General features: G+C 39.5%; 1 long non-coding RNA gene across 1 annotated transcript in view; it reads left to right on the top strand.

Moving 5' to 3' along the window:
• The first annotated feature begins 913 nt into the window (after positions 1-913).
• The window catches only part of LOC125964436 (uncharacterized), a 79327-nt gene continuing 57975 nt past the window's right edge, over positions 914-22265 (top strand). The window contains exon 1 of the long non-coding RNA XR_007477420.1: positions 914-959. This is a non-coding gene — a long non-coding RNA (uncharacterized LOC125964436). The remainder of the gene's footprint in view (positions 960-22265) is intronic.

Here is a 22265-nt window from a genome sequence, read left to right as displayed (position 1 = left end):
GAATTTCCATGTTACCTTGTCTCCAATTCTCTCGTGGCACTAAATTCAATCGAATATTTTATATTTTCTTTAAGAGCTGAGACTCTGATAAACACTTCTGTCTCTTGCCTGCACTATGCTGCCCTTGGTTTCACACATAGTAGCTGCTCAATAATTATTGATTAATAAATGAGTGATTATGTGAAGAAAATATAAATGTGTGTTTGCTTTGCTTGTACTGTTACACAGAAAACTCAGAATTACTAGGTGTCAGGATATAAGGAAGTGATAAAAAGCCCACCTCAGATAGGGTGGTTTGCTTTTTTTTGTTATTGAGCTACATGAGCTGCTTGTAAATTCTGGAGATTAATCCTTTGTCCGTTGCTTCATTTGCAAATATTTTCTCCCATTCTAAGGGTTGTCTTTTGGTCTTGTTTATGGTTTCCTTTGCTGTGCAAAAGCTTTGAAGTTTCATTAGGTCCCATTTGTTTATTTTTGTTTTTATTTCCATTTCTCTAGGAGGTGGGTCAAAAAGGATCTTGCTGTGATTTATGTCATAGAGTGTTCTGCCTATGTTTTCCTCTAAGAGTTTGATAGTTTCTGGCCATACATTTAGGTCTTTAATCCATTTATTTTTGTGTACGGTGTCAGGGAGTGTTCTAATTTCATACTTTTACATGTACCTGTCCAGTTTTCCCAGCACCACTTACCCAAAAATGGGCAGAAGACCTAAATAGACATTTCTCCAAAGAAGATACACAGATTGCCAACAAACACATGAAAGAATGCTCAACATCATTAATCATTAGAGAAATGCAAATCAAAACTACAATGAGATATCATCTCACACCAGTCAGAATGACCATCATCAAAAAATCTAGAAACAATAAATGCTGGAGAGGGTGTGAAGAAAAGGCAACACTCTTGCACTGTTGGTGGGAATGTAAATTGATACAGCCACTATGGAGAACAGTATGGAGGTTCCTTAAAAAACTACAAATAGAACTACCATACGACCCAGCAATCCCACTACTGGGCATATACCCTGAGAAAACCATAATTCAAAAGGAGTCATGCACCAAAATGTTCATTGCAGCTCTATTTACAATAGCCCGGACATGGAAGCAACCTAAGTGTCCATCATCGGATGAATGGATAAAGAAGATGTGGCACATATATACAATGGAATATTACTCAGCCATAAAAAGAGACGAAATTGAGCTATTTGTAATGAGGTGGATGGACGTAGAGTATGTCATACAGAGTGAAGTAAGTCAGAAAGAGAAAAACAAATACCGTATGCTAACACATATATACGGAATCTAAAAAAAAAAAATGGTTCTGAAGAACCTAGAGGCAGGACAGGAATAAAGACACAGACGTAGAGAATGGACTTGAGGACATGGGGAGGGGAAAGGGTAAGCTGGGACAAAGTGAGAGAGTGGCATGGACATATATACACTACCAAACGTAAAATAGATAGCTAGTGGGAAGCAGCCGCATAGCACAGGAAGATCAGCTCAGTGGTTTGTGACCACCTAGAAGGGTGGGATAGGGAGGGTGAGAGGGAGGGAGATGCAAGAGGGAAGAGATATGGGAACATATGTATATGTATAACTGATTCACTTTGTTATAAAGCAGAAACTAACATGCCATTGTAAAGCAATTATACTCCAATAAAGATGTTAAATAAAAAAAAAAAAAGCCCACCTCAGGCTGGCTCTTGGCTGGGTCATCACGACCAGCTCCCAGTAAAGCATCCAGACCCTGGGGGCATAGATCAAATCTTGGCCACATCAAACTCCCAAGCTCTGAATACATGTGTATTGAAGAGAAGAGATGATAATTCAAATGTAGCATGACCTTCTGCCCCAACTGGCCCTCAGGAGCCTTGAAAAGTCAAGTATTCAGACGTCTGACATTCTCATTCATGGACAACATGACTTCTGTGCTTCTTTCCTCTTCCTTTTTTCTCTTACATTTATCCCTAGCTCCATAAATGCCTCATTTGTGTTCTGCTGTGGCTGCTGCCTTCATTAGAATTGTTTACTTTGATTAATTATTGAGCCCTCACTGCAAATGGTGTTCCACTCTCCACTTCTCATCACTGAGGTCTTGTAGCCTACCTGCTCCACTGGCCCTGATGGGGGCTGGACAATGTTCCGTATTGAGCCAGGTCAGAACCAGCTGTTTTTCCATGTGGGCTCTTTGGGTGAACATGGCAGGGACAGGATTTTGTACACATTTCCTCATATGTGTGTGTGTGTGTGTGTGTGTGTGTGTGTGTGTGTGTATAAAAATATATGTGTGTGTATGTGTGGAGATATATATGTATATATACACACACATGACCTCAGAAGTTCTAGTACACATATCCAGACTACAGCAGAGCACAGTAGACAGCAACACCAGAGCTACAATTTCCTTTAGTTATTTTTCTTCAGGTTTTTTTTTTTTTCCCATTTTAATTCTATATGCCAAACTTCTGACCATTTCACCTTTGGTAGAAAGAGAAGTTATTATTTGCTTATTTTTGCCATATTGCTTATCATCAGTTCTTTGTAACCACTTATGTGTTCTTCAGGATTTCTTTGAGCTGCCAGCTACGATATGTACCTCCTCCCCCTTCCTGGGGTGCTATGAAGGAAAATTCATTTCCATGATTTTAAAATCACCTAACAGGATTCTTAGTCTTATTTACAGCCTTATAACCACTTTCCTCCTCTTCTCTCTCCCCTGACCCTGCAGAAAACCTCTGCACCCCAAGGAAGCTCTATTTCATGGAGGATGGAGAGAATTCGGTGAGGCGATGACAGCCATCGCTAGTTCTAATGGACCCTGCGGGAGAACCTTCCCACTTTATCAACCAAGAAGCTGATGGGTTTGGGAACAGTCTTTTCTGTGATATTTCTAAAAACTGGAAAGTATCAGGCACTGACCACATGGCTTTATTCCAGTGAATCAAGCACTTAGTTAAATGCTCTCCTTGGTTTTGTTTCTGAACAAACAATGAACTTCCTAATCCCTCTTTTTCTACTTGGATCCTGCCCTGTCTCTTTGGAAACTGAGAACAATTGGGGAATATGAGAAAGGATCACAGGCCTTCCATGTAGGGAAGTGCACCCAATGACATGCTTCCTCCCCAGAACGGATCTGTGCTCCCTTAGGACTTGATCAAACCCATGAACTACTGTGAAATTAAATTGAGGTTTGAGGTTCCACTACCAATGAATTACACAGGCTGCAGAGAGGTCTCTACTTCTCTCAGTATCTATAAAATAAGGATAATTAGTTTCCATTGTCCTCCCTCACAAGGATACTATGGAAATTAATGACCTAATATCTTCAGTTGGCCTCACCCCTGGCACAAAGGTATGAACAGGGTACAAAGAATACCTGTGACCATTTTGCTTCTGATGCCTTTTTTTTGTTTTTTAATCTCCCCACAATGAAAAACTAGTTAATTCTCCTGACAAGAAATACAGTACTTCTGTCTGCCATGGTCTGATTCCCGCCAGAGACTTTCTCAGTAAGAAGAAATTAACCACAAAATCTCCCTGCCTCTCATATTCAGCTTCCTTTTATCATGGTTGTTATTGGAAAGACTGGAAGATTGCAGCTTGCTCAGCTGTCTAAACATATGTCTTTTTCCTCTGTTCTCAAAACCCATTGCTCCAGCGGGCACAGCCAGGGCAGGTCAGGCAAGTGTGTGTGTGTGTGTGTGTGTGTGTGTGTGTGTGTGTGTGTGTGGATCAGATCCAGGTAGCAGTCAGAGGGGAGTGACAGCTGGTCAGATCAGGCACATATTCATACAGAAGGACAGAGAGCACACAAAAGAAATATGCGAGCTGGCAGCCAAAAGGGCCAAGGCTTACTTTGAGCAGCAGATAGCTGTACCGTTTTACAGGTTAGTTGGTGGCCATGCCAGTGACAATGCTTCTAGCGTGTACCTTTTCAGATTCAGGCACTACAATGCTGGAAGATTCTATTCAATGCAAAGGAGCTCACAAAAGGAAAACTGTAACAATGTTAAGAATGGAGTATTTTGTTAATGAGAAGAGGTTAAAGAATTTTTAATATGTGCATCTTAGCCAAGTGTTGGTCATGAGGTGGAGATGATTACACTTTACCAATAATTGAAAGCATAAATAAAAGTGAATGCATATTTTTTGTCAAGAATGCTAGGAGGGGAGGAGCATAAACAAAGCAAAGTTGGCAAAAAGGTGGGCATTTGGTTATAAATGGTAACCACCTTCCTGACTGGGAGTATCAGAGAAATGCTCATGGAATGATTTCTTAAATGATAACAAACAGCACTGAATCAGAAAGAAAATTAGAGGGTTTTTTTAGAAATTAACTAAATTGTAAATTAACTAAATTAAATTAGCACATAACTGCTGTTCTCTTTGTTACTGTATCTCATGAATGCCTGTCATTTTTTCTCCTTTGGCTTTTAATGAGTTGCATAGAATCTAAGCTATCACCAACGGGCCTGAGAAATGTCACATATTTTTTCACAGTTAAATAAGATGACTGAGCACAGGCTCTGTCGGGGAATGAATGAGACCTCTTTCTAAAAGCTGAGCTGGCAGGCAGATTTTCGGTTTGCAGAAGTAGTGTGTATCAAATGGTTCAGAAGCCCCTAAAATTTGCTCACCACACTTCCATAAATTTGTTTGGTAAGGAAACAATAAGCCCACATTGATTCAGACAATCTCTTACTCATGGAAGGGTAGGTTCACATCAGTTTCTCTTGCCCCTCAAGTTCCATGGGGACAATGTGGAACCATCCCAGGCAGGTGCGGGTCACTCGGGGCTGTGCCAAAGCCTGGAAACACTGAGTTTAAAGAAACTCCTAATGTCAGAAGGGGCTGCTGGCAAACCTGCTCATCCTCACCTCTGGAGATAAATTAGTTTGGGGGGTTTTGTTTTTTACCTTAGAAAGTAAGTGCAAACCTTCTCTCTAGGTAGAGGTGGGTGGGAGACTTTACTATTTTTGATGGTCTAGCTGGATCTCCATCTTTAGAAAGACAGGAGCGCTAGCTTCCAAGGTTGTTTGTAAAGCAAATAACCTTCCAGTGGCTCAGAAGACATGCAGAAATGCCAGAATTGTGGAGAATTCGCTCTCAGTGCTTTGGCTTAGTGGAATGCACTTCGGAGGCAGAGATCGGGTTCGAGTTCTAACTCCAGTATTCAGTCCGGGACATTTGGCACATTTACATACACTCTCTCTACACTAAAGTCCCTCACTAGCAAAGGCATGGATCGTTTCATTGGCATACAACGACTCTACAAACGCAGCAATAAAAAACTCAGCGCAATACCTAGCATATATTAAATGCTCATTAAGTTTGATTACCTGCCTTCCTCTGTCTCCCAAATTCATTCAGCTTCTGAGATGACTCATCAACTATACACTCTGTATTGCTTTAGGTAACAGAGGGTGAATTACCAATAAGACCTCTTTTAAGTGAAAAATAATTCACATGTGCAAGGTGTTTGTCCTAGAATATAGACAATTATTCATTAGCTTTCTGGGGTTGGGAAAACCATCTGACCTATTTGGGACTCAATTTCTTCATTTTAACGTATGAAAATTATTCTAAATGATCTCTAATTGCTCTTTTAAATTCTAAGTTCCATTTTCTTATTTCTGTTTTACATATTTCTATCAGGTAGAGAGTAATGCTTTTAATTTAGTTTATTTTATGTTTTGTATTTTCCTTGAACTGTGAATTGACTGTTTAAAAATATTGAAGTTTAAAAAATTTTTTTCTTCTGCCAATAACACAGTACAAACATTCTCACAATCAAACAATTTTTTCTTCTCCCCGCACTTGTTTACAAGCACTAACACATATACCTATTAGGAATGCCTTTCCTCCTTTCCATAAGGTTTCCTTAATATGCCCATATTTATTGCAAAATTGAAGTGGTTTTACAAAAGAACCAACCTTCAAAGATTCACATGAATGGGGCTTCCCTGGTGGAGCAGTGGTTAAGAATCCGCCTGCCAATGCAGGGGACACAGGTTTGAGCCCTGGTCCAGGAAGATCCCACATGCTGTGGAGCAACTAAGCCCGTGTGTGCCACAACTACTGAGCCCACGAGCCACAACTACTGAGCCCACAAGCCACAGCTACTGAGCCCTCGTGCCACAACTACTGAAGCCCATGCACCTAGAGCCCATGCTCCACAATTAGAGAAGCCACCACAATGAGAAGCCCACGCACCACAACGAAGAGTAGCCCCCACTCGCCACAACTAGAGAAAACACACATGCAGCAACAAAGACCCAATGCAGCCAAAAATAAATAAAATTAAATTAAGAAAAAAGATTCACATGAATGGAAAAACAAAGCAATGAGTATAATCCAAAGTGACACAATTCAAATAACAATTCAAACAACTGATATTTAGCATAGGATTTGTTTATATATTTGCTTTTGTATACAGTTTGCTTTGTGTCCTGGGATTGCATTTTAAGCAAAAAGTGAAGCCACACTGAAAGCTGGCCTAAGAAACAGGATGGTTTTGCTGCTGAACACAGACTTCTTATAGGCCATCTCACTCTTGAGCAAAGACTATACATCTTACCATGATTTGCTCTGACAAATTCCACCTGTTAATTTCCCCTTAGGATTGTGGTATTGCTTTTATGTACATATTTAGGATTTATTTTTTATCGTACATTTGCATGCTTTTTTTTTTTTTTTTTTTTTTTTTGCCGTACACAGGCCTCTCACTGTTGTGGCCTCTCCCGTTGTGGAGCACAGGCTCTGGACGCGCAGGCTCAGCGGCCGTGGCTCACGGGCCCAGCCGCTCCGCGGCATGTGGGATCTTCCCGGACCGGGGCACGAACCCGCGTCCCCTGCATCGGCAGGCGGACTCTCAACCACTGCGCCACCAGGGAAGCCCTACAATTCTTAACTTACCTTGTATCTAGCACAAAGTTGGATACTACCCAAGGGCTGATCAACAGAAAAGAGATAAAAGGTAAAACAAGACTCAAGGCAGATTTATTAGAGAAGGTGAACAAAGAAGTTAAACTGGAATTAAAAGGGAACACACTTCATGTGGCCTGAGGATCTGCCGAGAGTCAGGAGGTATCTGCAAGTCAGATTGTTGCGGAAGGAGCCTCAGCATAGGCTGAAAGTAGAAAGTACATAGAACTGGGGAACACACAAACATGTCAAGAAATAGAATAATGATCTGGGCCATAAACAAATTGTGATCAAGGATTGAGCATATCCCTTTGAGGTAGTTCAGTAAAACATAATTCCACAAAACCTAGTGATATACTATTGTCTGCAAAATACTCTCCCAGCTATGTCTCTCTCAAACTCAGATCACAGAGCTGAGAGAGCCAGGATCTTGGCTCAATTTGGCAGAATTTCTAGCTTATAATGTGCTTTAATGTCATGTATTGAGTCAGACCTCTGAACTGGAAAACACTCTCTCTCACACACACACACACACACACACACAACCTACAAGTTGAGTGTTATGCTTTATTCAGGGACCTTACTGAGGACTACAGCCTGGTAAACAGCCTCTCAGATAGCTCTGAGGAACTAACTCTTCCAAAGAGGTAAGAGAGGAGCCAGGGTATGTAGGAGGCTTACTGATTAAAAAAAGAAAGAAAGAAAGAAAAAACTGTAGTCGAACATCAAAAGATTACTGCTAATCACAAAAACAGACATCTCAAGTTAATGATCTTCATGATTTTCTATGTATGGGAAGATGCAAGAGTCTGGACTCACTGAAATTATTCCTTTGATATGCATCTTATCTAGGAACAGTATCCTACTATTTTTTTCCATCCTGAATTCCCCTCAGGACACCCCAGCAGGCAACTGTAGTGGCTTATGGCTTGATGGCAGGCAACATTTGTTTACCAGAATGGCAGGCAACGTTCTTTGTCCACAGACCACACACTCTTGTACTTTCCTACCTATGTCTTCATATGGCATTATTCATAGAAAACAATTGTTCTAGCCATGAACACCAGCTTGAGAATGTGTTAAGGACAAGTGAGATTCTGACAGAAAAAAAATGTTTAAATTCTTGATACACATACAAATATTTTAATCAAGATTCTATGAACACTGTTGACTTAGAGATAGCATTTTCTGAACAAAACTCCATTTACCAATTTCATTCTTTGGTCAATATTTCTATATGATGCTTTTAAACTTTTTCCATCTCTTTTTTCACTTTCACTTTGTTAAAATTGCCTTTATTATGATCAATGCTTTCTCTGTGTAAACTGTACAATGAATAATTGAAAGATCAAGGTCTTTTGTACATATTGAATTACATCAATTATAGTGTCTGCATTTTGCATGTAGGGCTTTTGTGTTTGTATGTATGTGTTTATTAATGCTACCAAATCCATTTTTTCAGTAATTTTTACAGATCGAAATTTCGTCAGGAATATTTTATTTTTCTATTAATTTTTAGTCCATAACAAATGTTATTACATGCAGTTTTAGCTGCTCTCAGTTATATTTTGCTCCATTTGTTTTTCCTATATCTAATTTTTCTTGAGTTGATTTTTGCAATTCTCAGTGTTCCCATTAGATATTATCCCTGAATCAGTTTTCAACCATCACAAATTTTACTACATGTGATTTTAGTTTACATTATTTCTACAAGTCTAATTTTTCTTGCATCAGTTCTTATGCTTCTTAAATTTACCAACAAGGGTTTCTTATATAACAAGCAAAGGATCTAGGTACACTGCAGAATTAAATTATCCTCAGGATCAAAGCAATGACATCAACACTTTCTTCTCAGTTGAGGACACAGGTAGTAAATTGGATTAGAACAATCATTTTAAAAAATGATCTATTTTACGCCCCAGCCTAGTAATAAGGGATGCATATATTTTTGAGAATAAAGACAATTCCTAGTCCCAGGCTTAGCCCCAGAAATTCTGCTCTTTCGAAGGGTAAGTTAATCAGCAGTTTTTAATTCATCTGCAGCTTCTCAGCAGCTGTTCACAACTGGCCAGTGAGGAATTGACTGCATTTTCAAAAACTCATTTAGACCATCTCTCCCTTGGCATCAAAATTCAGGGAGATTCATACTATAGTATAATACCAGGGTCCCCAAATAAAGGTGGAGATTTAAGAGATACAAGCTAAAGAACACACTCCTAATTAAAGATGGCAAGTTTCACACAGATATACCTCTGCTTCTTTCCAAAACTTCACTAACCTGACAAAGGGAATAAAAGGCATAAAGGACAAAAAAAAAGAAACAATTCGTTTAACAAAACTCTGGAAAAGGTAAAACAAAACAGCTAATGGTAATTGATGTAAACTGAGATGAGAAAGTTCAACTCTAACTAAAAGAGCAGAAATCTAAGAGACACTAAATTTGCCTTGTACAAACAACTCCCCACCTTTAAGGACTCAGGTATTTGTAGTGTCTGGAACCACTGGGAGTGAGGTAAAGGCAGAAGTGAAACAGCAGGATGTTTTTGAAATTCTGCTAAATAAGTAGCTGGACCTTCCAATTTCCATCCTGATTATGTTTAGGAAATGCCTGACACTCCCTTACGCACACCCCTCCCAACACCAAAAAAAAGAGTGGTTTATTCTCTGGAAAGGATAAAACAGAGGGTCTACATTGGGGAACCCTGCACTGCATAAGTCCTTCCTACCTTTCTGTGAAATGTGAGTAGGTGTGCGTGTTAGATTATACTGTGTGCTCTTTGTAAATAATTTCATGAAGATACCAGGCATGGACACATGTAACAGCTGCAGGTACAATCAAGTTTTCTTGCACAGACATGCTGGCACAAAAGCACAGGCTAACAACAGCGAGAACATAGAACCACACATCCTGCCGCATCCATCCTTCCTTCCTTCTGAAAGATGTCATTTATTTTAGATATAAATCAACAACCAGTCCACACAGACCTGCTGTTGCTGTGATACTAACACTGCAAATTACTTACTGCATTTTAGGGAATTTGTCAATAGAAATGAAGTCGGAGAAGAAATGTATACAGAAACAAACATTCTCATATGTTAGGAAGTTACTGTTAGGCTTCTCAAACACAGTCTGCAACAGGCCAAGTAAGAGCTGTACAATGAGGCATGAAAGCAAATACTGAACCCATTTCTAACGCCTACAGTTTTTTATCTGCTCAGCTCAAAGATTTCAGAATACAGTTCATTAATACAGCTCGGGGCACAACTGAGAATCTGCAAGTGTTCTGAATCTACCATCTTCTAGAAACCTGCTGAGCCAGCCACAATTTGTTCACACCTCTTTCCTAGGTTCATTACAGCATGTAAAAATGTAATCTAATGGGCTTTAACTTTGTCCTCAGACACTTCTATTTATTGTCACTCACTGGTACAATAACTTCGGTCAATACCTGCAACAGTCCACTCTGATTTGGAATCTAGAAAGAACATCCCATCTCTCCCTCCCTCTCCTTTTCTTTGAGAAGCCCTATAAATTACTGGCATTCAAAATAACAGAAATTCTCAAGAGCAAAGGTAGATTTGGGTTGCAATGAGAAGCAGATTGAATCTTTGTGTATGAATGCTGTGATTAAGAAACCCAGTCTCTCTGTGTTCCAACACTGGTACTAACACTTAGTGTGTTCAGTTTTCCATCATGATTCTCTCAGGGGTCTGGCATGGTCCTCACAGTCTCCTCTGTTAACTGATTTCTGCAAGTGTGCTATGGGCATAATATGGCCAACACTTTCTTTTCCAATAGTCATGTCCTGAAAGTAAGTGTTAATCTGGTGGTAAAGAGGACGGACAGCATGTGGCCTTGTGAGACATGTGCTTGGGGTCACCTTTAGATCCCAGATCTACCACCTATCAGATAAATCTCAAACAAGTCGTATAACTTCCCCAAATTTCAGTTTCTTCAAGTGGAAAAATGGGAAAGGACAACATTTATCTCATGGACTTAATGTGAAGACTAAATGGAGATCACATGGAAACCACATGGAGATTCTGGAGAATTTTATATATACAGTCTCCAAAGAAACTGGTCCACAGACACACAGTAGGTGCTCAAGATTTAATATGTACTTTCACCAGAAAATAGCTTTGCTGTTAGATGCATTTATGTTGAGCTATTATTGCAGAATAACTATGCCTGACAGAAAGTTTTCAAAGTAATAAAGAACGTCAAGTCCTTTCTCCTTCAATTTAGGCGACAAAAAAAGTAATATATCCAAAGATTCATCCTCCTCCTTTTTAGCTCCTTGGACAGAAAGGTGCGGCTCCCTCAGGAGAATGGCTCCCACTGGCCACATTGCTGTGTGAACCATCTTGTCTTGCCAGTTAATATGGACAGAAATTTCCCCTTTAAATGTGGTCTCTCATCAGAAGCTGTGCCAAGCCAGTGACATCTCCCTGGCAAGAGAGTGTCTCACTAGCTCCGTTTTCATCATTCAGTGTCAAGTCAATATCAAATTCATTTTAAGAAGAAACCTTTGGAGACTCTTCTGGGGGCCACTCGCCATTTCCACTAAAGCCTGCCTTTGTAAAGCATTTTTTAAAAATAACTTTTCTTACTTCTTATGAGAATTCTTTTCATGTTTCCCTAGAGATATGGCACCTTGGAGGCTGACCCAGGACAGAGCCAGAGATTCAATGTGATACAGAACTTCTCGTTGGCTGCTACCCCTCTTGAGCTTTGACAAAAGAAACAGAGAATGAGGACATGAGAAAGACAAAAGGACCTCCCATTAGGGGTCAGGGATTGATGTTTTGTTGTTTCCTGGAAATCCACTATGAAATGTGAGGGTAGAGAGTTTACCAACAGCCTTTCATACTGAGATATTGCCCTCAGAACTATATCACTGAGGGAAGCATTGGTAAATTCAGCAGATTATTGCCTAAAGCCAAAGTCATGGATACGGAAGGGGGACATACTTTTATAGGTAAACATATGCATGGATTCAACATTTTGCTGGGAAAAAAAAAATGGACATAGAAAAATCAACTATTGGGGGGAAATAAGAGGAAGGCTAAGAAACAAATATTTCTAGGGCTAAATCAGCTAATTGAAGAGCAATCCATCACTGACTAGGCCCTGTGTGGATGGTGCCTAACAGATAACACAAGAGAACACTCAGACCTGGACTTGCTAGGGATACACAAGACTGAAAGTGTCAAAAGTATCAGACAGAGGACATTCATTCACTGGGATTCAAGTTAATGGCCAAAATTAATGACCAGATGGAGTTTCCTGCACTTTTTTTCTTGTGAAAGCAGGGTCCAAATTAAATTTTGTGGAACATAAAACTTATACATTGGGGGAAGGGGCTCCTTAAGAAAATAAAGTCAACAGTAGGAATACAATATTACCAGCATACCTCCCAGGGGCTAGGAAGGGGCTTATGAAAATGAGAAGCTTGTGAATCATTAGTCCGACAATAAATCCACCTCTGCTTAAGAGTTACTTATGATGAACATGCTTTGCCTTTTGAATGCTTTCTCTGGGCACCATCCCTGCCATATCTTGCTGTAACTTCTCTGGTTGAATTGGGGGTTGGCAAAGAACAGAACTGTCAAGTCTGGATTAGTAAATTTGCAATGGCAAGTTTGATATGGGAGGGAGGTTTCATTCTATCTTATTTTGCCATATTAAATGACATTCAAAGATGTAATTTTTAATTATAAAAATAACATAATAAAAAAGTAAGTTTGGAGAAATGAAGAGATACAAAGAAAAATCACAAGAATCACGCTATTGTATTTCCTTCTAGTCTTTCTCAAAGGCGTGTGGCGGGGTGGGGGATTAACCCAAATCACCCAAATTATATTCACAGCACAGTCACTCTATCAGATGCTGCCTTAGTCTATTTTTTTTTTAACGTCTTTATTGGAGTAAAATTGCTTTGCAATGTTGTGTTAGTTTCTGCTGTATAAAAAGGTGAATCAGCTATATGCATACATATATCCCCACATGCTCTCCCTCTTGAGTCTCCCTCCCACCCTCCCTATCTCACCCCTCTAGGTGGTCACAAAGCACCAAGCTGATCTCCCTGTGCTATGTGGATGCTTCCCACTAGCTATCTAGTTTACATTTGGTAGTGTATATAAGTGCATGCCACTCTCTCACTTTGTCCCAGCTTACCCTTCCCCCTCCCTGTGTCCTCAAGTCCGTTCTCTACATCTGCGTCTTTATTCCTGTCCTGCCCCTAGGTTCATCAGAACCATTTTTTTTCTTTTTTTTTAGATTCCATATATATCTATTGATGCTGCCTTATTCTTATAGAAGATTGGGTAATTGACTTTTCCTTCTCTTTCTCTCCTTCTCTATTGTTTACATATGCTTTTATTTATTTTTGGTGGCCTGGGAGGCACTTGAATTTATAATCAAGCTCAATGTTGAAGTTTTTGTTTTTTTGTTTTTTTTTTTTAATAAATTTATTTTTATTTATTTTTGGCTGTGTTGGGTCTTCGTTTCTGTGCGAGGGCTTTCTCTAGTTGCGGCAAGCGGGGGCCACTCTTCATCGCGGTGCACGGGCCTCTCCCATTGCGGAGCACAGGCTCCAGATGCGCAGGCTCAGTAGTTGTGGCTCACGGGCCCAGTTGCTCCGTGGCATATGGGATCTTCCCAGACCAGGGCTCGAACCCGTGTCCCCTGCACTGGCAGGCAGATTCTCAACCACTGCACCACCAGGGAAGCCCGAAGTTTTTTGTTTTTAACACAGAAATAAAACAGCTTCAGAATTTTGGACATCAAATCACCGTAGCTTGAAAAACTATATTTAGATATGTATGCTGAAAACCTTGGCAGAAATTAACTCCCTGAAACTGAACAGCTACAGAGGCAAAACTTTCCTTAAGGTCCAGGGAATCCCTGACTAGATGATTGGCTGGCTTCTGGAATGGGGTCCTGATCTGTCATTTTTCATCTCTCATTTAGAGGAAGCAGGGAGAGGGACTGCCTTTTACATTAAAAAAATAGTTTAATGTATCAAACAAATACTCCAGAAACAGTAAAAGCTTTTTTGGGTGACTGCCATACTGCCATTCTCCACACAATATGTTTCAGAGATAATATTGTCATTACTTTTTTTTTTGCATTTTTATGGCAAGAAAAAAAAAAAAAACAGGCTACAGATTAACTTTGTACAGTACATGAATTCCATTGACTTTTTCCCCCAATTTCTTTTTGAACGTCCAAGTATCTCGGAGAGCGACTATTTTGTAGAAGCAGAATGGTGTGGTCAAGAGAGTATGCATTACATGTAAGGAACCTTGGATGTTTGTCCTAATACTCCATTGCTAGGCTCTGCTTTCTCATTTTTAAAAGAGGCAGATTACTCTTAAACAACACTGAACATTCCTTCCAGATTTAACATTCTATGATTCTTTGATAGGTTTATATTGTCACTCTTTTCTTGATGATTTTGAAGTATTATCTTGGCAACCGTTAGATTATATTGCTTCTCTTTGTTCAGTGTCACAACTGCTGGATTCAGCATCTCTCATTCAGCTCAGCTGATGGTATACTTTCAGGGCAGCAGAGTATACCCATATCCTACATTCTCTCTGCAGCCAGGCCAGTGAAACATTTCTACAGGAGTTCTTCCTGCTCTCCAAAGACCCTAAGCATTTTTGATGGAGATACAGACATGAGTTAAAGTCAATAGTCATTCAACACTATTTTTGGGGGCACCCACTCTGTGACAGGAAGCATTGTAGGCACTAAGGATAGAATAATGAACAACACATGTAGGTTTTCTCTTCTCATAATTTCTTAAAGTCTAGTGGGGGAATGTAGACATGGATCATGGATCAAATCATATAAATAAATGTGAAAATACAACAGTGACAAGTGCCACCATGGATAAGTACATGCTGCTTGAAAATCTATAATGTTATTTGATCTGTTCAGGGATGTCTAAGAGCCTTCCCAAGAAATTAATGATTAACCCAAGATGTAAAGGGTGACTTAGATTAAAGAACAAAAAGGAGAAGGAAAGGAATCTAGGTAGAGGTCATGTCGCACAAAAATGTCCTGTGAAGGCAGAAGGTAACATGGGCACATGGGGCTAAAGAAGACTGTGGTTGGAAAGTAAAAGAAGAGCCTGTGGGAGATGAGGTTGGAGGCCTTGGTAGAGGCCAACTACACAGGACTCTTTTGACCCAGTTAAGAAGTTTCATCTCCATCCTAAGAGCAAAGGAAATCAGGGGTGGGACTTCAGGAGCATAATTAGATTTACTTACCAATCCCCTTTCACTTGACAAACAGTCATGTAATAGCTTTACTGTTATTCTAAATTCTGCTCTGGACTGATAAACCCAACTTTTCTTGAATGTCTCATTTCTGTATAATATATCATGGGTCTAGACAGGACAGCGCCAGGGGGACAATCAGAAGCTCTTATTCTCTGGTTTACTCCTGTGTTATTTATGTTATTGAAATGGATTTTGACATCTGAAGGACAGTCATAGGACCCACAGGATTCCCAAAAAGCAGACTCACAGCTCTGCCAGGTGAGAGGAAATACAGCTGTGTGTCCCCCAGGAGCGTTCTTTGATGAGACTGCAAGTGCTTGCCAATACACCCAACAGAGAGGGCTGGAAACTCCCAAGTTATTCCAGTAATTCATCCTCAGCCCTTGTGATAGTTCTACATTTTCTTCCATTTCTCAATTAAATGTACAATATCATCTTTATTCCTAGAAACTATATCAATTCCATAAGAGGTTCCCATTCCTGCTAACTAGCATCTCGCCATCACACAGACATCATTCAAAAACTGATGCCTCAGCTCATTACGCACCAGGAAGCCTACAGCCTTCTGGCTTAGAACTTCCATTGTTCTTGTGTAGTGTTAGGGTATCTTAATCAGTAGCCCTACCCCCACCTTCCTCCAACCCTGCCTCTGTGGTGATTCTAGATCAGTGAAAGGAGGAAAGCCTGGACGATGGGACACAGCTTGATACCTAGCTCTTCAGCCTTCTCAGTCCCTGTTTCCTAAGGCCACACCAACAGAACATTTTAGCAGGCAACATTCAACATTATAGTGTTTCAGATAATAAAAGTAATCAGACTTCGAGCCAGTGATGGCTCTGGTTAGTGGACAAAATAGAGGTTTAAGACACCTCAGACTCCCAGTGAATATCCAAAAGGGATTCCATTCCCTTTGTTCTATGCCTAAGCCCACTTACTGACCTGACAAGGTTGGGAATGCTGGACTTGACATCAGGGAACAGGCGCAGGGACAAGAGATAAGATTGAGGAAGATAGGGTAGGGGGAGCAGGTAGAATGTTGGCTCCTGATCCTTATAAAGCTGTATAGCCTGGTCAATGACAAGAGTTTAAGTTAGTCCTTTGTTCCTTTGTGTGCCCCACGAGATCAGAGCACTACCACTCTACAAAGAATTGTTCCCTGACAAAATTAACTGTCTGGTACTGGAAAAGAACATCAGTCTATTTGCATAGCTTCAGAAGGCTGTAGTGGTGGTAACCTCCATTAAAACATACCACCAATAACAACAAAAATAGAGAAAATGCACAAAAACTTGATTATGCTGTGCAGGAATACCCTTTTTTTCCCCACTTTTGGGAAAAGGGGATTAGAATACAAGGGAGCATATGAGTACAAATGGAAATGTCTTGCTACTGCTACGAGAGCTTTGCACGTTTTCTTCTATTGTTCCTCCAAATGAGGTTAAATGGATTTTATTTGTTTACAGATGGCCTCAACAGTTCATCCATCACCTTTTTTCTCTTATTCTTTCCTGTCTTTGCAGTTTTTATTAAAATGAAAATAGAATGGTGAGTGGCTGTGATCATTAGCTTGCAGAAGCTGGCTTATGAAACAGATTGTTAGTGCTGTAAACACACGCCGAGGAACTCTATCACCCAGTCCCTGATGTAGCATGGCAATTCTCAGGGAACAGCTTAGCCTAAGTAGTGTTTGCTGCTATTCATAAACATATAATGACAGTGATCCTTAAGTATACTTCACCCAAATCGCTCAATCCTGCACTAGTAATAATTGTACACCAGGAAAAAGCAGTGAGATGTAGATGTTCTAGGCTGTTTATAATACTAGCTATTATTCAAATACTATGTCATTCACCCTTCACGGCTAAAAGGCTAGTCTCCAGAATTTGGAAGAATTAATTCACTGCTGTGGACTTTCAAAATGTCTGAGGTTAAATGAGAAGAGAAGAGAAAACAATGATATCAGGAAAATGGAATGAGTAATGAAAAGCAAAACACTGTAGATGTTAGATGAAAAACGTAGTTTTGTCTAAAAATTCATAGAGGTTATAAAGAAAACTAAGAAAGAAATATATTAAAAAGATGTTCTATTTAGTTACACCATGGAATTAAAAATGAATAAGTGGAAATACATACTTTATCTCTGGGTAACATTTCAGTAATAATGATAATGTTGAGTAATGATAGCATTCTCCTCTAAATTAATCTATAAAATCAGCACAGTCTCAACCAAAGTACCAAGATGATCTCAAGTTTTTTTTTATGGAAGACAAAAGCAGGTAGAAAAGTCAGGATAACTGAAAAATAATAATAAACAGAAACTGGCACTACTAAATATTAAAACATATTAAGTTACAATATTTAAAATAGTTTACACTGGCCCAGATTATCAGAGAACAATGGAAAAGCAAAATCATATATAGAGATAAATACCTAAAGGGATTTAGTATATGATAAAGGTGAATGTAAAGTAAATTATGTAGCAAATGTTGTTGAGACAACCTACTGGTGGCTAAAAAAAAAAAATTGTTGGATCACTTTCTTATCTCTTACATGAAAATAAATCCCAAATAGATCAAAGAATTAGTAAGTAAATAAAAAGAGAAAAAAACAAGGTTATATAAGAACAAAAGGAAAACATATGATTTTTTTCTTAAATATCTGAGGTAGAGAATTAAAACCAAAAAATATCATAAAATATTGATAAATTTGTACAAAAATTTAAAACTTCTATCGCTCCCAAAATAATCACAAACCAAGTCAAAAGAGAAATGATAACGAGGAAAACTATTGCCAGCCCATATGATATTCTAAGAACTAATACTTTTAATCTTAAAGCAATTTTAGACATAATTTTTTTTTTTTTTTTGTGGTACGCGGGCCTCCCACTGCCGTGGCCTCTCCCGTTGCGGAGCACAGGCTCCGGACGCGCAGGCTCAGCGGCCATGGCTCACGGGCCCAGCCGCTCTGCAGCATGTGGGATCTTCCCGGACCAGGGCATGAACCCGTGTCCCCTGCATTGGCAGGCGCACTCCCAACCACTGCGCCACCAGGGAAGCCCTACATAAAATTTTTAAACTATGTATTTGATAGGAAAATGAGAAAATGACGTGAGCAAACAATTCATAGTAACATGAAACACCAGTGCTCAATTAACATAAAATGTTCAAACTCACTCATAATTAAAGAGATTTAGCCTAAATGTTTGACCATCTTTTACAAATCAAAATGGTAAAAATTTTAAACTTTGATATTACCTAATGCTAAAGGGATGTATTGAAACACTAGATATATCTTGGTGGAGGTTTATATTGATGCATTTTGTGCAGCCTTTGGCAGTATCTATAAAAATGTAAAATCCACCTATATTCTGACCCAACAGACTTCTAGAAATGTATCCTACAGAGATACTCACCAAGTTTGCAAAACACATGTATAAAGAGGTTCAGTGCAACATTCTTTGTAATAGCAAAACAAAACAAAATAGAACAAACCATATGATAAAATAAAAAGCTTAGAAACAACCTAAATCCGTCAAAAGAAACCGACTAAATCACCATGCAGTGACTAAAATGAATGAAGTAAATCTATTCATAATGTATACTTAATGTCCTAGCTGCAGTATTGTGTGAAAAAAAAAATTATGTAACAGTATGTATAGTTCAATCCCATTTCTGCTTTTTTCTCTGAAAAATATAAATTATATGTGAGCTTCTAGAGTTAAAGAAAAGCTAAACAATACTTCTTTTAGCTCATACAACATCCCCGATAAGTAATGTTCGGGAGCCTCAAGTTGCCTCCAATTTAAAATCTAAACTTTAAGGCCAACCAGTAATTCCTGCTCCCATCTATCCAAATCTAATTTGTTCAGCCACAAGGACATCCAGCTGAAGTCTCTTAACTCTCCAAGTAGTTGCCTTCTTTAGATTCCCAGGGACAAATGAGAACACAAAACAAGCAAGGAGACAGAATTAATTATTTATATCGGAAAACATGTGTTACAGATCTATGGATGTTATATGGCAAAGATGTCTGAACAGCAGTCTATAAACAACTGCAGTTTTAAGTACCCAGTTATATGGGTAAAAAATAAGATCTATTAATATAATCAATACATAGATCCTGCTAAGTCTATGTAACTCAGTTAATTCCTAAAACACCAACCTGTTCAAAGGTGGATGATTGCAAGGCAGTGCATACTTTCAAGCAACCTGAGCTGGCATATCTTTCTCCAATGCTACAAGAACCAAAAAACATTTTGTTTGAACCTGAAGGAATCCTGGGTAAAGCAGTAGGGAAGCCAGTCCATGCTGCTATGCCCTTAGTCAATTGAAATGAGGGAGTGGAATAAAGGGATCTGAACTGTCCTCTGAAGGATGTTACTTATTCTCTTCTCTGTGCTCTATCTATGCCATGTTCCTACCTGATTTTTATAGGCAGTGGAAATTTGGCATAAACTTCTAGGTTCCAGATACACAGGTCCTGAAATTTGCTGACTTATTGCCTGCTGATTTGGACAAGTCACTTAAACCCTCGAACTTCAATCCTCTCATTGGCAAGCTATAAAGCCTATGGCCTAGATTTTTGAAAAAGATTAAATGATAAGAAAAATATAAAGTGCTTGGCAGGGTGCCCAGCACATATTAAATGCTCCCAAAATGCTATTTTTATATATTCTTTCTAGTCATCTGTTTGAAAAAATCGTCATCTAATGCAGGGTTTGTCTGATGTCTTTCTTTTATTCCTACACCTACCACTCATAGAAACTGTGAAACATGATAATGGGCATGACCTTTGATTCTATGTCTGTTTCTTTGTGCTGTTGGTCCTACGTATCTCCCACAGCATTGTAAGCGATTGTAGTGCACGGGCTGCACACACTGTTCTCTTGATTTTCTCTTACCAGTGCGTACATGCACACACACAGCTAATTCCCAATGATGTGGTTGCCTTAGCTCTCTAACAGCTGGAGAGATGCAGCATGTCTAGGTTACAATATTTACTGCCTGTGTCATACAACTGAGTAACTAGTTAACCAGCTATCCAAGGAAGAAAATCACAGGTTGATCAGAAATTATGGTAACAGTTCCTGTGGGTCGATTTCAGAATTCACTGTCTCACTCAGCGTTTAGCTCTTTCTCTAAGAGAGACACTGTGGTTACATGTCATAATTCCCCATCAGTATATGGGCTGTTGTACAAATGGATGCAGTAAGGAAGGAAGACACTGCTTACTTCCTCAAGCTTGGTAAACATCATACCAGGAGTGTCATCTTTACTAAGAGATGTGTAACAATCATGGAATGTTTGCAGGATAAATAAAGGTCTCGTTAGTTGGATACTAAAGCAATTAACCTGTAGAGAGCCAATAGGGCAACAAAAGAAAAACCACTGAATTAGGCCCACATTTAATGTCACTTATCATCAGTTAATCCCAGCTAATAAAATAGATGAGGTCCTACTTTTCCTTATGGAAGAAGTTAAAGCCAATTTTTTAAGGAATTGTGACACTTCCTAAATGACCATGTCAAGGAAGTAACTGAAATCACAAAACTGGTATTAGAAACCACGGCTACAGTATCCTGTGGCTGTTTTGTTTTGTTTTGCTTTTCCCATTGGTGGCCCCAGAGTGTCTAAGCAGGAAGGGATTTCAAGGCCACCTGGTTAGAAGAGAAGGATGAGGACCTGCCTTGCAGTTGTCTGAGCAGAGCGAGCACCCTTCTTGTGCATCTGGGGTGACGTGTCAGGGGGTGTTCTGACAGAGAGACCGCTTAGCCACGCTGTGACACCAGCACATCATATTCCCATGCTAGGGGATGGGGGATGGACACAGACTTTCATAAGAAAAACTTGTAACTGTTTTTCTGAACCATCAGAGTAGCAGCAGATAATCCCTGAACTGCTTTGGGTAGAGTCCTTTACTATATAACTAAGTTTTCTCATCAATAAAGGAGTTGGACGAAACCAATTCTGGTATCCTGCAATTCATTTATTACTAAAATGTCATTGATGTCTAAAAACTGGTAAGATTTTATGACACTAAATTCTCATTCTGGAAACTCTATTTCCAGCACACACACACACAAAGTCTACAGCAAAGCTTATGCTGAGGGGTTAGACGGTTCCTAGGTAGGCAGGAGAACACAGTGGGGAAGAGCCTGGCTTAGTAGCCATAGTCCAGGCTTCCACACAGTGCCACCACTCCAGCTGTGTGCCCTCGGGCAAGTCCCTCCACCTCACTAAGCCTCAGTTCTGTTACTGTAAAATGGGGGCAATGGTCACTACCTCATGGGTTGTTGATCTGGTAGGTTGTAAGTACTCAGTGCTGTTTGCTATCATTAGTAAGGAGCCAACAGAAATACATGCAAAGGCAATTGAAGAAGGGTGAAATTCACATTTTATGGACCAAAAGACCTTTCTGAATCAGTATCATATTTACAGAGGACATTTCCTCCTCAAGTATAACCAGCTGCACGTTTATATTGCACTCCTAATATTAAGATGCTCATTTACTATTTAGTAATTAGCAGCAAGGTTATTGTAGTAACTTTCCTCTAGAAGGATCCTTCTCTCCTGGATTTCTAAAAATAAATAAACTGTGCATCTGATTACGGTGCATCTTATCACCTCACACAACAGATACCACTTTGATTTCTCCTTTTAACTGCAGTGAGGTCACCTCCTGGGTTTGTGACATAGCAGTGGTTGCCACCGAGATGATAGCTTTATCAGCAACTCTGCTTTGCAATGACTTCACAGCAAGGTTACCAAGAAGCAGATGGGCTATGAAGGAGACAAACCCCTTGTCTAAACACAAATAGCATTGATAATTAATTAGCTGAAGCAGCGGGGGAAATTATGAAAATGTGTGAAAGGTAAAAGAGTTTCTATTTATTACAGATTTGATAGTTCTATTCCTCTACTGCCAGAGGAAAATCACATCCCTCCTGCCCTGGGGAATGTTGCATGGTACACTGAATAAATGTGGCACTAACTGGTTCGAGTATGCTGGGGTTCACTTTCCAGACCCATTGATTTCTTGGTTAAAGTAGCA

The sequence above is a fragment of the Orcinus orca genome, chromosome 5, assembly GCF_937001465.1.
Source record: "Orcinus orca chromosome 5, mOrcOrc1.1, whole genome shotgun sequence".
Lineage (NCBI taxonomy): Eukaryota > Metazoa > Chordata > Mammalia > Artiodactyla > Delphinidae > Orcinus > Orcinus orca.
The sequence above is the reverse complement of the archived record's forward strand: the minus strand, read 5'-3'. Positions and strand labels throughout refer to the sequence as shown.